Source organism: Mytilus galloprovincialis, chromosome 4 (genome assembly GCF_965363235.1).
Source record: "Mytilus galloprovincialis chromosome 4, xbMytGall1.hap1.1, whole genome shotgun sequence".
Taxonomy (NCBI): Eukaryota; Metazoa; Mollusca; class Bivalvia; order Mytilida; family Mytilidae; genus Mytilus; species Mytilus galloprovincialis.
Window position 1 is genome coordinate 61,610,075 of NC_134841.1, and position 12,472 is coordinate 61,622,546.

A 12,472-nucleotide genomic window follows, 5' to 3' on the forward strand; every position below is an offset into this window, starting at 1 on the left:
TTGGTGTATATCTTGATTTTCTGTTTGTACATTGATGTGGCCATTAGTTTTCTTGTATATATTGTTTAACATTTGTAATTTCATGGCTATTTCTAACTGATTTATGTATAGTTTAAATGTTGTATGGTAAGCTTTATTTCTTTTTCATCATTTTGTCTAGAGCTGGTGTCTGATTACCAATCATACCTCCCTTTTCGTTTCATTTTTATGAATAATGACAACAGTTTGATTTTAATTTTCATTTATGTATGTACATGTAACAATATAAAACAGTATAAATACATGTAATATCGTAGCACGACTGCAATAAGACTCACAAGATAACTTGAATAGACAATGTTACTTTCCAATGACTTCTTGTGTAACAGTTCATTAAGAAATTTTTCGATTTTTTTTAAGTCGACATGTTGCCATTCACTCGTAATAACAGACAGATATGTTCATCTTAAAATATAGTACAGATAATATAAATTGCTATCATATCTGAGATACTGACTTGAACTAGGAAACTTAACTTTGTGAATTATCAATGATTACTTGGTCAAATGAGAACTGTTAGATTGGCATTATGACCATATAGTTGCACACTTTTAAAAATCGTTAGCGTATAACGTATAATAGAGAATCAGCATAGCAAACAATTCTTCGAGTAGCTATATAGTAACTCACTGAACTATGAAAAAGAGGTTCAAGACAAATGAATAATTGTAATATTGAGACTAAAGATAGCAGATGAACAGCAAACTCATAAATCGAAAATAAACTTACAATTCCATGACTAAAACTGAAAAAGACATGACAAATGAAAGTACAATAGAAACAACATAGAAAACTAAAGACTGAGCAACACGAACCCCACCAAAACTTGGGGATGATCTCAGGTGCTCCGGATGGGTAAGCAGATCCTGCTCTACAAATGGCATTTATTAACAATGTTTGTACATGTAGTATCCAGGTCTTCTATTTTCTGAAATATTTAGCGTTTGGATCAATTGCTAATTAAATGGATGTTAACACAGCAAGATTGCTATCCCTTATTCTAGATTTTTGTTGCAGTCAACACAAACTTTTTAAATGTTCATAAATAGCTTCACTGAGTTATCTTGGTTTTATTGTAATCACAGTCAATCATTTATTCATTTATTTTTTTTTAAAATTCAGCAGCTATACATGCACATTGTAGGTTCTGTTTTCTAATTATTAAATGGTTCATTGTAAATATTACAATGTATTATATGCAGATAGCCTTTCGCTAATGATGGTATTTTTGTTAATTGAATTTCACAACATCTGGATAGTTTTTCAACTGTAGGTCTTTTTTTATTTTATTCTGGATTTAATGCTTTGGATACCACTGGTTTAAGCAATGAGAATATTTTGCACCATACATATAGAACACAACTACCATATGAATCTGTCGGTCCTTAGTAAGAAGCCTGTAAAATAAGGCTTGTAATTTTTTGAGAACCACCAAATCGAATGCAACCAAACATGGCATGAATATTCCTTATGAGGTGCTGACCAAGTGTTGTTACTTTGTAGCCGATCCATCATCCAAGATGGCCGCTAGCGGAGGACTTAGTTAAACATGGGACCCTTTGGGAAATACATACAAATGTCTTCTTTTAGAGAACCACTGAATGGAATGAAACCAAACATAGCATGAATGTTTATTATCTGGTGCTGACCAAGTGTTGTTACTTTGTAGCCAAATTTTATCTTTTTTTTATATGAATTCAAAAACCCAAGTGGAGTCAGGTGAGCGATACAGACTCTTGAGAGCCTCTAGTTTTACTTTGTTCTGGATTTAATACTTAGGATACCACTGGTTTTAGCAATGAGAAAATTTTGCACCATACATATAGAACACAACTACCATATGAATGTGTCGGTCCTTAGTAAGAAGCCTGTAAAACAGGGCTTGCAATTTTTTGGTGTATATCTTGATTTTCTGTTTGTACATTGATGTGGCCATTAGTTTTCTTGTATATATTGTTTAACATTTGTAATTTCATGGCTATTTCTAACTGATTTATGTATAGTTTAAATGTTGTATGGTAAGCTTTATTTCTTTTTCATCATTTTGTCTAGAGCTGGTGTCTGATTACCAATCATACCTCCCTTTTCGTTTCATTTTTATGAATAATGACAACAGTTTGATTTTAATTTTCATTTATGTATGTACATGTAACAATATAAAACAGTATAAATACATGTAATATCGTAGCACGACTGCAATAAGACTCACAAGATAACTTGAATAGACAATGTTACTTTCCAATGACTTCTTGTGTAACAGTTCATTAAGAAATTTTTCGATTTTTTTTTAAGTCGACATGTTGCCATTCACTCGTAATAACAGACAGATATGTTCATCTTAAAATATAGTACAGATAATATAAATTGCTATCATATCTGAGATACTGACTTGAACTAGGAAACTTAACTTTGTGAATTATCAATGATTACTTGGTCAAATGAGAACTGTTAGATTGGCATTATGACCATATAGTTGCACACTTTTAAAAATCGTTAGCGTATAACGTATAATAGAGAATCAGCATAGCAAACAATTCTTCGAGTAGCTATATAGTAACTCACTGAACTATGAAAAAGAGGTTCAAGACAAATGAATAATTGTAATATTGAGACTAAAGATAGCAGATGAACAGCAAACTCATAAATCGAAAATAAACTTACAATTCCATGACTAAAACTGAAAAAGACATGACAAATGAAAGTACAATAGAAACAACATAGAAAACTAAAGACTGAGCAACACGAACCCCACCAAAACTTGGGGATGATCTCAGGTGCTCCGGATGGGTAAGCAGATCCTGCTCTACAAATGGCATTTATTAACAATGTTTGTACATGTAGTATCCAGGTCTTCTATTTTCTGAAATATTTAGCGTTTGGATCAATTGCTAATTAAATGGATGTTAACACAGCAAGATTGCTATCCCTTATTCTAGATTTTTGTTGCAGTCAACACAAACTTTTTAAATGTTCATAAATAGCTTCACTGAGTTATCTTGGTTTTATTGTAATCACAGTCAATCATTTATTCATTTATTTTTTTTTTAAATTCAGCAGCTATACATGCACATTGTAGGTTCTGTTTTCTAATTATTAAATGGTTCATTGTAAATATTACAATGTATTATATGCAGATAGCCTTTCGCTAATGATGGTATTTTTGTTAATTGAATTTCACAACATCTGGATAGTTTTTCAACTGTAGGTCTTTTTTTATTTTATTCTGGATTTAATGCTTTGGATACCACTGGTTTTAGCAATGAGAATATTTTGCACCATACATATAGAACACAACTACCATATGAATCTGTCGGTCCTTAGTAAGAAGCCTGTAAAATAAGGCTTGTAATTTTTTGAGAACCACCAAATCGAATGCAACCAAACATGGCATGAATATTCCTTATGAGGTGCTGACCAAGTGTTGTTACTTTGTAGCCGATCCATCATCCAAGATGGCCGCTAGCGGAGGACTTAGTTAAACATGGGACCCTTTGGGAAATACATACAAATGTCTTCTTTTAGAGAACCACTGAATGGAATGAAACCAAACATAGCATGAATGTTTATTATCTGGTGCTGACCAAGTGTTGTTACTTTGTAGCCAAATTTTATCTTTTTTTTATATGAATTCAAAAACCCAAGTGGAGTCAGGTGAGCGATACAGACTCTTGAGAGCCTCTAGTTTTACTTTGTTCTGGATTTAATACTTAGGATACCACTGGTTTTAGCAATGAAAAAATTTTGCACCATACATATAGAACACAACTACCATATGAATGTGTCGGTCCTTAGTAAGAAGCCTGTAAAACAGGGCTTGCAATTTTTTGGTGTATATCTTGATTTTCTGTTTGTACATTGATGTGGCCATTAGTTTTCTTGTATATATTGTTTAACATTTGTAATTTCATGGCTATTTCTAACTGATTTATGTATAGTTTAAATGTTGTATGGTAAGCTTTATTTCTTTTTCATCATTTTGTCTAGAGCTGGTGTCTGATTACCAATCATACCTCCCTTTTCGTTTCATTTTTATGAATAATGACAACAGTTTGATTTTAATTTTCATTTATGTATGTACATGTAACAATATAAAACAGTATAAATACATGTATAATCTCGTTCCATCATTAATATTGGTCATTGTTGGTATATATTTATCTTTAAGTTTAACAATGTACTGTGAGAGAGCTATCTTCTAACAGATACTTTGTATTATGGTTATTGTGAAACCACTGATTCAAAGGACAAGTTTCACTTATTCAATATAAACTTTACCACATATTGGTTCTCAACACTCAATTTGGATCTTGGATGCCAAAAACAATTAAAGTTTTTAAATGAACAAAAAATTGTCAAGAACAAATTAAAAAAAAATTTGTAATGGTTCCACAGAACCCACTGTCTCACCTACTTTTGCTGCAAGTCCCAGGCTTAACAAAAATATTCCTCTTTATCATGTTTATACTATCTTTAGATTGTAAAAATCAAGGATAGTTTATGAATCTAACAAACGTTTTAAAAACATTAACTGCAGACTGTATGTAATGTTAACTGGAAGAAAAAAAGTCCATTTATAAGTAAAATATGGAAAAAGTGATTTTTTTTTTTTTTTACAAATTTACTTCTGAATAATATCTTATGATCAGAAACAGGCTTTTGTCTAAGTTTGGTAGAAATCCAGGATAGTTTAAGAACATTATAAAAATTTTAAAAACTTAAACCACAGAGTGAATGTTTTGTTTCTGGCAAAAAAACTAAGTCCATTCATAAGTAAAATACGGAAAAGTGAAAATTAATTTAAAAAATTTTTCATCTTGATACTATCTTATGATCATAAACAAGCTTCTGTCCAAGTTTGGTACAAATCAAGGATAGTTTATGAAAGTTATTAAAATTTTAAAAACTTTTAACCACAGAGAGAATGTAATGTTTCCTCGCAGAAAAACTAAGTCCATTTATAAGTAAAATACGGAAAAGTGGAAATTCATTTTTACAAAATTTTCTTCTTGATACTATCTTATGATCATAAACAAGCTTCTGTCCAAGTTTGTACTAATCAAGGATAGTTTATGAAAGTTATTAAAATTTTAAAAACTTTAACCACAGAGTGAATGTAATGTTTCCTCGCAGAAAAACTAAGTCCATTTATAAGTTAAATACGGAAAAAATGGAATTTTATTTTTACAAAATTTACTTCTGGATACTCTCTTATGATTATAAACAAGCTTCTGTCCAAGTTTGGTAGAAATTCAGTATAGTTTAAGAAAGTTATTAAAATTTCAAAGACTTGAACCACAGAGTGAATATTTGTGGACGCAGCCGCCGCCGACGGAATGTAGGATCGCTTGGTCTCACTTTTTCAACTAAAGTCAAAGGCTCGACAAAAATAGACCAAAACACGAAAACTTAACACTGTGCAATGAACCGTGAAAATGAGGTCATGGTCAAATAAAACCTGCGCGACTGACATAAAGATCATAAAATATTTCCATACACCAAATATAGTTGACCTATGGCATATAGTGTTAGATAAAAAGACCAAAACTCAAAAACTTAACTTTGACCACTGAACCATGAAAATGAGGTCAAGGTCACATGACATCTGCCCGCTAGACATGTACACTTTACAATCATTCCATACAACAAATATAGTAGACCTATTGCATATAGTATGAGAAAAACAGACCAAAACACAAAAATTTAACTATAACCACTGAACCATGAAAATGAGGTCAAGGTCAGATGACACCTGCCAGTTGGACATGTACACCTTACAGTCCTTCCATACACCGAATATACTAGCCCTATTGCTTATAGTATCTGAGATATGGACTTGACCACCAAAACTTAACCTTGTTCACTGATCCATGAAATGAGGTTGAGGTCAAGTGAAAACTGTCTGACAGACACGAGGACCTTGCAAGGTACGCAAATATTAAATATAGTTATCCTATTACTTATTATAAGAGAGAATTCAACATTAAAAAAAATTTTGAACTTTTTTTCAAGTGGTCACTGAACCATGACAATGAGGTCAAGGACATTGGACATGTGACTGACGGAAACTTCGTAACATGAAGCATCTATATAAAAAGTATGAAGCATCCAGGTTTTCCACCTTCTAAAATATCAAGCTTTTAAGAAGTGAGCTAACGCCGCCGCCGTAGCTGCCTCCGGATCACTATCCCTATGTCGAGCTTTAGGCTCGACAAAAATGTACATCAAAGCAGATATCATACAGTGCTTGATTATAAATATAAGGATGTCCAAAGTTTATGCTATCAGTCCAAGTTGTGATATTACGGATCCAGTTAAATTTTTAAAATGTTCACTAAAGGTTATACCCCATATAGCAAATGCAAGAAGAGGTCAAAGAAAGACAACTCTCCAAGAAATCCTGGATGGTTCACTGTAGGCACAACTGGTAGAAGCAGAAGCCAGACGTCAATACAGATAGATCCCTCATTCAGCTAGTGCAAGTACTTCCTATGTGTGGCAAACTTTACAATCTCCTGACTGTAAAAAGGCTACTGGTTACATCTGTAATCTTCGACCGCAAGCGAATGTTAACCTGAAAATAGAACAAAACAATGCATTACATTCTGGTATGAGATGGATAGACAGTCAACTGACAATCAGCTTGATCAACACTACTTATGATCAACATAAAGTGGAGTCACCATCCTGTCCTAGGTTGAATGTGGACTATCATGCACAGAAAAAGTGGGGAACTTGCTGGCAGTATACCCTAAAATGCATAACCTAATGTTTTATTGGAGACAGAATGAAGATGTATAAAGAAATAGCTAATGGCAAACCAGGACCCAACCCAGGACAACCAAATGTAGCCCTTGCATCTGCTTTGCAGGATTGTCCAATTGGAAATACCACGGTACAGCAACTACTTGCAGGAGTTGACACACCACCACCATGCCGAAGCAGTATGCAACGCACATCTAACAGAGTAGCAGCTGAAATGGTCAAACTCAACAAAACAGACATGGCACAGAAACTTGAACAAGTAAAAGAAGTGAACCAACGAAATCAACATAACTGTGGATGCTAGATACAACAGCAACACAATTGTTAGTAAAAAGAAGCCGGGTCAGAATGCCACTCAAGCATTCGCACTTGGTATTGAAACAATGACAGACAGAAAGTTTATTGTAGCTGCAGTTGTGCAGAATAAGATGTGCTGGAAAGGGGCTTGGCTTAGAGTGAAAGGCTTTCCAATAGAATGTCCAGGCCATGAAGAATGTACTTCATATTTATACAGAGCTGCTGCCCTGTCAGAGTATGAGCTGACAAAATAGATGGGAAACCAGCTAGGACTACAGAAATTTCTGGTATGGTATGTGACCACAGATGGAGATGGACTTTCCGTTAGAGGTATTGAAGATGCCATTAAAGCTCTGGAACTAATGTGGGAGGTAGAAAGACTGGCAGATCCAGTACATTTGGGGCAGTCTCAATTTAGAGCCTCTAATCGTGCTCAATACAGTGTGGCAATGATCCATGGTAAAACAAAAGAAGAAAATAGACAAATAAAGACAGTGTTTAGCAAAGATATCAAGTGCATTTGCTCCATGATAATTAATAAACTGATGGAAAAGTACGACAAAAACATTAATGATATGAGTAAAGACTTACCAAAAGTTCTAGATGCAACTCTTCACTGCTATGATGGTGACTGCACCCTGTGTCAGGAACATTCCATTGTCTGCAAAGGTGATGCTGCACTTGACTGGTGGAGTCGTTCCCATTACTTATCCACATACCAAATCACTGCCCTGCAAATAGATAAAACAGAAAAAATTTTACTATAAGAAATCCTGAAAATGAAACTAACAAAAGCAGCTGTTGAAAGTATGAAACTGTATGACAATAGAAACAAAAATGAAGGAGTTTACAGAGCAATAAATAAATTTGGTGTTTTTACTGTCTTCTGATTGGTTAAAACTATTAGTTTTATTTTCATTGTTGTCAATTTTGATGGCGACACGCCCACTCTGACATTGTTTATTCACACGCCAACATGCGTGTACATTGTTATTGTTAATATAAATAATATAAAAAGTTCTTTGAGCCTTATTTTTGATAGAAATTTATTTATAATGAATGGCAATAATTTATTTTGATTTTATTGAACCATAAAACTAATTTTTGACTCTTCACATTTTACATAATCCGCTTTACAAAGATGTAGATAACAACCTGATAAGACCTGTATAAATGACCGAAAACTTTAGAGACGTTCTGAGAATTTTATTCTGACTTCCGGCCAAGAGATATTCAGTGGCCCAAAGACACATCCAAAACTCGCCAATATATAAGCATGAACCCATTAAGGGGTTCATGCAAATAAATCTCTATTGTACACCTCCTTGAAGTCATTTGGATTGATTATCACCCCTTAATACATTATACACAAAGTATAACCTACCATTACCTCACACCTGACAGTATCAAACATATCTTTATTGTTCACCACCTATGAAGTCATTTCGATTGATTATCTCCCCCTTAATACATTATGCACAAAGTATAACCTACAATAACCTCAAACATAACAGTATCAAACAAATTTTTTTGTTCACCCCCTATGAAGTCATTTGGATTAATTATCTCCCCTTAATACATTTTACACAAAGTATAACTTACCATTACCTCCAACCTGAGAGTATAAAACAATCTTTTTGTTCATCACTCCCTATGAATTCATTTGGGTTGATTATCTCCCCTTAATACATCATAAACAAAGTATATATAATCTACCATTACATGTACCTCAAACCTGACAGTATAAAACAAATCTTTATTGTTCATCCCCTATGAAGTCATTTGGATTAATTATCTCCCCTTAATACATTATACACAAAGTATATATAACCTACCGTTGCCTACAACCTCACAGTATCAAACAAATCTTTATTGTTTACCCCCTATGTAGTCATTTGGATTTATTATCTCTCCCTAATACATTATACACAAAGAATAACCCAACGTTTCCTCAAACCTGACAGTATAAAACAAATCTTTATTGTTCACCCACTATGTAGTCATTTGAATTGATTATCTCCTCTTATATATAACCTAATGTTACCTCAAACCTGACAGAATGAAACAAATCTTCATTGTTCACCCCTATGAAGTCATTTGGATTAAATATCTCCCCTTAATACATTCTACTCAAAGTATAACCTACTGTTACCTTAAACATTACAGTCTAAAACCAATGTTTTTGTTCACCTCCTATGTTAATTGGATTAATTATCTCCCCTTAACACATTATACACAAAGTATAACGTTCTGTAACCTCAAACCTGACAGCATAAAACATGTTTTTTGTTCACCCCCTATAAGTCATTTGAATGGATTATCTCCCCTTAATACATTATACACAAAGTATATAAAATATCATTACCTCAAACCAGACAGTATAAAACAAATCTTTATTGTTCACCACCTATAAAGTCATTTCAATTGATTATCTCCCCTTAATAAATTATACACAAAGTATAACCTACCGTTACCTCAAACATTACAGAATAAAACAAATCTTTTTGTCCCCCCCCCCCCCCTAATGAAGTCATTTGGATTAATAATCTCTCCTTGATACATTATACACAAAGTATAACCTACCATTACCTCAAACATTACAGTATAAAACAAATCTTTTTACTCACCCCCTTTGAAATCAATTGGATTGATCATCTCCCCTTACTACATTATACACAAAGTATAACCTTCCATTACCTCAAACCTGACAGCATAAAACAGTTTTTTAGTTCACCCCATATGAAGTCATTTGAATTGATTATCTCTCCTTAATAAATTATACACAAAGTATAACCAACCGTTACCTCAAACCTGACAGTATAAAACAAATCTTGTTGTTCACCCCTTTTGAAATCAATTGGATTGATTATCTCCCATTAATACATTATACACAAAGTATAACCTACTGTTACCCCAAACCTGACAGTATAAAACAAATCTTGTTGTTCACCCCTTTTGAAATCAATTGGATTGATGATCTCCCCTTAATACATTATACACAAAGTATAACCTTCCTTTACCTCAAACATTACAATATAACACAAATCTTTTTCTTTCACCACCTATGAAGTCATTTCGATTGATCTAATCTCACCATTAATGCATTATATATATACACAAAGTATAACCTATCAATACCTCAAACATTACAGTATAAAACAAATCTTTTTGTTGAAACCCCTATGAAGTCATTTGGATTAATTTTCTCCCCTTAATACATTATACACAAATTATAACCTACCATTACAGTATAAAACAAATGTTTTTATTCACCCCCATAATAAATTATTCACAAAGTATATATAACCTACCATTACCTCAAACTTGACAGTAATAAAACAAATCTTTTTGTTCACCTCCTTTGAAATCAATTGGATTGATTATCTCCCCTTAATACATTATACACCAAGTATAACCTTCCGTTACCTCAAACCTGACAGTAATAAAACAAATCATTTTGTTCACCCCCTTCGAAATCAATTGGATTGATTATCTCCCTTTAATACATTATACACAAAGTATAACCTTCCATTACCTCAAACCTGACAGCATAAAACAATTTTTTAGTTACCCCCATATGAAGTCATTTGAATTGATTATCTCCCCTTAATACATTTTACACAAAGTATATATAACCTACCGTTACCTCAAACCTGACAGTATAAAACAAATCTTTATCGTTCACCACCTATGAAGTCATTTGGATTAATAATCTCTCCTTAATACATTATACACAAAGTATAACCTACCATTACCTCAAACATTACAGTATAAAACAAATCTTGTTGTTCAACCCCTTTGAAATCAATTGGATTGATTATCTCCCCTTAATACATTATACACAATGTATATATAACCTAACGTTACCTCAAACCTGACAGTATAAAACAAATCTTTATCGTTCACCACCTATGAAGTCATTTCCATTGATTTAATCTCCCCATTAATACATTATATATATACACAAAGTATAACCTTCCTTTACCTCAAACATTACAGTATAAAACAAATCTTTATCGTTCATCACCTATAAAGTCATTTCGATTGATCTAATCTCACCATTAATGCATTATATATATACACAAAGTATAACCTACCATTACCTCAAACATTACAGTATAAAACAAATCTTTTTGTTGAAACCCCTATGAAGTCATTTGGATTAATTATCTCCCCTTAATACATAATACACAAAGTATAACCTACAATTACCTCAAACATTACAGTATAAAACAAATCTTGTTGTTCACCCCTATGACGTCATTTGGATTAATTATCTCCCCTTAATACATAATACACAAAGTATAGCCTACCATTACCTCAAATCTGACAGCATAAAACAATTTTTTTGTTCACCCCCTTGGAAGTCATTTGGATTGATCATCTCCCCTTTATACATTATACACAAAGTATAACCTTCCGTTTCCTCAAATCTGACAGCATAAAACAATTTGTTTGTTCACCCCCTTGGAAGTCATTTGGATTGATTATCTCCCCTTAATACATTATACACAAAGTATATATAACCTACCCTTACCTCAAACCCGACAGTCATAAAATAAATCTTTATCATTCACCACCTATGAAGTCATTTCAATTGATTATCTCAAAAAATACATTATACACAAAGTATAACCTTCTGTTACCTCAAACCTGACAGCATAAAACAATTTTGTTCACCTCCTTAGAAGTCATTTGAATTGATTATCTCCCCTTAATACATTATACACAAAGTATATATAACATACCGTTACCTCAAACCTGACAGTATAAAACAAATCTTTGTTGTTTACCCCCTATAAAGCCATTTGGATTGATTATCTCCCTTTAGTACATTATACACAAAGTATAACCTTCCGTTACCTCAAACCTGACAGCATAAAACAATTTTTTTGTTCACCTCCTTAGAAGTCATTTGAATTAATTATCTTCCCTCAATACATTATACACAAAGTATATATAACCTACCGTTACCTCAAACCCGACAGTAATAAAACAAATCTTTATCATTCACCACCTATGAAGTCATTTCAATTGATTATCTCAAATAATACATTATACACAAAGTATAACCTTCCGTTACCTCAAACCTGACAGCATGAAACAAATCTTTGTTGTTTACCCCCTATAAAGCCGTTTGGATTGATTATCTCTTTTAGTACATTATACACAAAGTATAACCTACCATTACCTCAAACATTACAGTATAAAACAAATCTTGTTGTTCACCCCCCTTTGAAATCAATTGGATTGATTACCTCCCCTTAATACATTATACACCAAGTATAATTACCTTCCTTTACCTCAAACATTACAGTATAAAACAAATCTTTATTGTTCATCACCTATTAAGTCATTTCGATGATCTAATCTC

General features: G+C 32.8%; 1 long non-coding RNA gene across 1 annotated transcript in view; it reads right to left on the minus strand.

Annotated features, from left to right (window-relative positions):
- Nucleotides 1-4,087: 4,087 nt before the first annotated feature.
- Nucleotides 4,088-12,472, minus strand: part of LOC143072628 (uncharacterized) — a 32,666-nt gene continuing 24,281 nt past the window's right edge. Inside the window, exons 2-3 of the long non-coding RNA XR_012977262.1 lie at nucleotides 7,690-7,829; nucleotides 4,088-6,610 (exon numbers count right to left, since the gene is read on the minus strand). This is a non-coding gene — a long non-coding RNA (uncharacterized LOC143072628). The remainder of the gene's footprint in view (nucleotides 6,611-7,689; nucleotides 7,830-12,472) is intronic.